This window comes from Triticum dicoccoides, chromosome 6B (assembly GCF_002162155.2).
Source record: "Triticum dicoccoides isolate Atlit2015 ecotype Zavitan chromosome 6B, WEW_v2.0, whole genome shotgun sequence".
Taxonomy (NCBI): domain Eukaryota; kingdom Viridiplantae; phylum Streptophyta; class Magnoliopsida; order Poales; family Poaceae; genus Triticum; species Triticum dicoccoides.
In genome coordinates this window covers 86094266-86100000 of record NC_041391.1, presented here as the reverse complement: position 1 = coordinate 86100000, position 5735 = coordinate 86094266, and positions in this window count along the sequence as shown.

Sequence of the window (5735 nt, the reverse complement as noted above, 5' to 3'; positions counted from 1 at the left end):
CAGCCGAGTGCGCTCGGCCAAATTGGCCAGACGCGCCTCCTCCAAGGCACGAGCCTCGGGGGTTTCTCCTGCGATGGGAGTATGCAGGGCATCCACGTTCCTGCGGCGAAGTTCCTCTCTTTGCAGAGAGTCGAGTGGCTCAGGCTGGTACTCTTCGTAGCCTCGTGCGGGGTCGTCTCCGTCACCTGCTCCACCGTCATGGGCGAAGCCAGGGGGACCGCGGGGCCCGTCGACCATCAAGATTTCTGCCGCTGGATCACTGCTACCGCACTCGGATGTAGTCTCTATGGAGCTAGTCGACAGGTCGAACAAGCCGTAGAGATATTCGTCGGGCTCGATTGCCGCGACTTGGGTGGTGGCCGATTGGCGAGCCACCGCGTGCCTCACCCATCGCTGAAGCCTCGACCGGCCTGAGCGCTTGCGCTGCCGGGAGACCGGGAGGGTGGTCGATAAAGGAGCCGACCGATACTGGGTCGACGGTTGCCGCAGCAGAACGCCGCGGACACATGCGCAAAAATGCATCGCACTGCGGACGGGGAGCGCATCTACGTCGAGTGGAGCCTCCTGGAGCCATGCGGAGTCGTCGGCGATGAAGGTGAGAGTGCCGAGACGGATCTCTTGACCCTCGACCAAAACTCCAGCAGACACCATGATGAAAGTACTCGGAAGAATCGCAACTTCTCCACAAAATCGCTAAAACACCTGCCCCACGGCGGGCGCCAACTGTCGTGGTTCTAAGCCTGACAGTAGAGTGGGGGGTAGGTATGGAGAGGCAAGGTCCTAGCTATGGAGAGGTTGTAAACACAAGGGATGTACGAGTTCAGGCCCTTCTCGGAAGAAGTAATAGCCCTACGTCTCGGAGCCCGGAGGCGGTCGAGTGGATTATGAGTATATGAGTTACAAGGTGCCGAACCCCTCTGCCTGTGGAGGGGGGTGGCTTATGTAGAGTGCGCCAGGACCCCAGCCAGCCCACGTAGGAGAGGGTTTAAGGTGAGTTAAGTCTGGGGCGTTACTGGTAACTCCCCACATAAAGTGCCTTTACTATCATAAAGTCTACTTGATTACAGGCCGTTGCAGTGCAGAGTGCCTCTTGACCTCCTGGTGGTCGAGTGAGTCTTCGTGGTCGAGTCCTTCAGTCCAGTTGAGTGAATCCTCGTTGGTCGACTAGAAGGCGACCTCTTCTAAGGATGTCCTGGGGTAAGTTACTTGGATCAGGTCCATGACCCTACCCTAGGTACATAACCCCATCACCGGCACACCCCCTAGGCCCCCTATATAAAGAGGGGGGAGGAAGGGCAGCCGCACCCTAGTCCAAGGCGCCTCCCTATCCCCCGTACCACCTCTCCCTCTCGCTGAGCTTGGCGAAGCCCTGCCGAGATCGCCGCTGCTTCCACCACCACGCCGTCGTGCTACTGGATCTCCATCAACCTCTCCTTTCCCCTTGCTGCATCAAGAAGGAGGAGACGTCTTGCTCAACCGTGCGTGTGTTGAACGCGGAGGTGTTGTCCGTTCAGCACTAGGATCATCAGTGATTTGGATCACAACGAGTACGACTCCCTCAAACCCGTTATCTTGAACGCTTCCGCTCGCGATCTACAAGGGTATGTAGATGCACTCCTCTCTCTCGTTGCTAGATGAACTCCATAGATTGATCTTGGTGAAGCATAGAATATTTTTATTTTTTGCAACATTCCCCAACAGTGGAATCATGAGCTAGGTCTATGCGTAGTTTCTATGCATGAGTAGAACACAAATTTGTTGTGGGCGTAGATGTTGTCAATTTTCTTGCCACTACTAGTCTTATTTTGCTTCGGCGGCATCGTAAGATGAAGCGGCCCGGACCGACCTTACACGTACGCTTACGTGAGACCGGCTCCACCGACTGACTTGCACTAGTTGCATAAGGTGGCTAGCGGGTGTCTGTCTCTCCCACTTTAGTCGGAGCGGATTCGATGAAAAGGGTCCTTATGAAGGGTAAATAGAAATTGGCATATCACGTTGTGGCTTTTACGTAGGTAAGAAACGTTCTTGCTAGAACCCTATTGCAGCCACGTAAAAACATGCAACAACAATTAGAGGACGTCTAACTTGTTTTTGCAGCATATGCCTTGTGATGTGATATGGCCAAAAGTTGTGATGAATGATATATATATGTGATGTATGAGATCATGTTCTTGTAATAGGAATCACGACTTGCATGTCGATGAGTATGACAACCGGCAGGAGCCATAGGAGTTGTCTTAATTATTGTATGACCTGCGTGTCAATGATTAAATGCCATGTAATTACTTTACTTTATTGCTAAACCGTTAGCCATAGTAGTAGAAGTAATAGTTGGTGATCAACTTCATGGAGACACGATGATGGAGATCATGGTGTCATGCCGGTGACGAAGATGATCATGGCGCCCCGAAGATGGAGATCAAAGGAGCTATATGATATTGGCCATATCATGTCACTATTTGATTGCATGTGATGTTTATCATGTTTTCGCATCTTATTTGCTTAGAACAATGGTAGTAAATAAGATGATCCCTCATAATAATTTCAAGAAAGTGTTCCCCCTAACTGTGCGCCGTTGCGAAAGTTCGTTGTTTCGAAGCACCACGTGATGATCGGGTGTGATAGATTCCAACGTCCACATACAATGGGTGTAAGCCAGATTTACACACGCGAAACCTTTAGGTTAACTTGACGAGCCTAGCATGTACATACATGGCCTCGGAACACAAGAGACCGAAAGGTCGAACATGAGTCGTATGGAAGATATGATCAACATGGAGATGTTCACCGATGATGATTAGTCCGTCTCACGTGATGATCGGACACGGCCTAGTTGACTCGGATCATGTATCACTTAGATGACTAGAGGGATGTCTAATCTGAGTGGGAGTTCATTAAATAATTTGATTAGATGAACTTAATTATCATGAACTTAGTCTAAAAACCTTTGCAAAAATGTCTTGTAGATCAAATGGCCAACGCTCATGTCAACCTCAACTTCAACGCGTTCCTAGAGAAAACCAAGCTGAAAGATGATGGCAGCAACTATTCGGACTGGGTCCGAAACTTGAGGATCATCCCCATAGCTGCCAAGAACGCATATGTCCTAGAAGGACCGCTAGGTGAAGCACCCATCCCAGAGAACCAAGACGTTATGAACGCTTGGCAGTCACGTGCTGATGATTACTCCCTCGTTCAGTGCGGCATGCTTTACAGCTTAGAACCAGGGCTCCAAAAGCATTTTGAGCAACACGGAGCATATGAGATGTTCGAGGAGCTGAAAATGGTTTTCCAAGCTCATGCCCGGGTCGAGAGATATGAAGTCTCTGACAAGTTCTACAGTTGTAAGATGGAGGAAAATAGTTCTGTCCGTGAGCACATACTCAAAATGTCTGGGTTGCACAACCGCTTGTCCCAGCTGGACATTAACCTCCCGGACAAGGCGGTCATTGACAGAATCCTTCAGTCGCTCCCACCTATCTACAAGAGCTTTGTGATGAACTCCAATATGCAGGGGATGGTGAAAACTATTCCTGAAGTATTTTCAATGCTGAAATCAGCGGAGGTAGAAATCAAAAAGGAGCATCAAGTGTTGATGGTCAATAAAACCACTAGTTTCAAGAAAGGCAAGGGTAAGAAGAACTTCAAGAAGGACGGCAAGGGAGTTGATGCGCCCGGTAAACCAGTTGCCGGGAAGAAGCCAAGAATGGACCCAAACCTGAGACTGAGTGCTTTTATTGCAAGGGAAAGGGTCATTGGAAGCGGAACTGCCCCAAATACTTAGCGGACAAGAAGGCCGGCAACACTAAAGGTATATGTGATATACATGTAACTGATGTGTACCTTACCGGTACTCGTAGTAGCTCCTGGGTATTTGATACCGGTGCAGTTGCTCATATTTGTAACTCAAAGCAGGAGCTGCGGAATAAGCGGAGACTGGCGACGGACAAGGTGACGATGCGCGTCGGGAATGGTTCCATGGTCGATGTGATCGCCGTCGGCACGCTACCTCTACATTTACCTACGGGATTAGTTTTAAACCTCAATAATTGTTATTTAGTGCCATCTTTGAGCATGAACATTGTATCTGGATCTCGTTTAATACGAGATGGCTACTCATTTAAATCCGAGAATAATGGTTGTTCTATTTATATGAGAGATATGTTTTATGGTCATGCCCCGTTGGTAAATGGTTTATTCTTGATGAATCTCGAACGTGATGTTACACATATTCATAGTGTGAATACCAAAAGATGTAAGGTTGATAACGATAGTCCCACATACTTGTGGCACTGCTGCCTTGGTCACATTGGTGTCAAGCGCATGAAGAAACTCCATGCTGATGGACTTTTAGAGTCTCTCGATTATGAATCATTTGACACATGTGAACCATGCCTCATGGGCAAAATGACCAAGACTCCGTTCTCCGGGACAATGGAGCGAGCAACCAACTTATTGGAAATCATACATATTGATGTGTGCGGTCCAATGAGCGTTGAGGCTCGCGGAGGCTATCGTTATGTTCTCACTCTCACTGATGACTTAAGTAGATATGGGTATGTCTACTTGATGAAACACAAGTCTGAGACCTTTGAAAACTTCAAGGAATTTCAGAATGAGGTAGAGAATCAACGTGATCGAAAAATAAAGTTCTTACGATCAGATCGGGGAGGAGAATATTTAACTCACGAATTTGGTACGCACTTAAGGAAATGTGGAATTGTTTCACAACTCACGCTGCCTGGAACACCTCAGTGTAACGGTGTGTCCGAACATCGTAATCGCACTCTATTGGATATGGTGCGATCTATGATGTCACTCATCGATTTACCGCTATCATTTTGGGGATACGCTCTAGAGACAGCTACATTCACTTTAAATAGGGCACCATCTAAATCCGTTGAGACGTCACCGTATGAATTATGGTTTGGGAAGAAACCTAAGCTGTCGTTTCTAAAAGTTTGGGGATGCGATGCTTATGTCAAGAAACTTCAACCTGAAAAGCTCGAACCCAAGTCGGAAAAATGCGTCTTCATAGGATACCCAAAGGAAACCATTGGGTATACCTTCTACCTTAGATCTGAAGGCAAGATCTTTATTGCCAAGAACGGGTCCTTTCTGGAGAAAGAGTTTCTCTCGAAAGAAATAAGTGGGAGGAAAGTAGAACTCGATGAAGTACTACCTCTTGAACCGGAAAGTAGTGCAGCTCAGGAAAATGTTCATGTGGTGCCTATGCCGACTGGAGAGGAAATTAATGATGATGATCAAGGTACTTCGGATCAAGTTGCTACTGAACTTCATAGGTCCACAAGGACACGTTCCACACCAGAGTGGTATGGCAACCCTGTCCTGGAAATCATGTTGTTAGACAACGGTGAACCTTCGAACTATGAAGAAGCGATGGCGGGCCCAGATTCCAACAAATGGCTTGAAGCCATGCAATCCGAGATAGGATCCATGTATGAAAACAAAGTATGGACTTTGACAGACTTGCTCGATGATTGGTGAGCGATAGAAAATAAATGGATCTTTAAGAAGAAGACGGACACGGATGGTAATGTTACCATCTATAAAGCTCGACTTGTCGCTAAGGGTTATCGGCAAATTCAAGGGGTTGACTACGATGAGACTTTCTCTCCCGTAGCGAAGCTGAAGTCCGTCCGAATCATGTTATCAATTGCCGCATACTATGATTATGAGATATGGCAAATGGACGACAAAATGGCATTCCT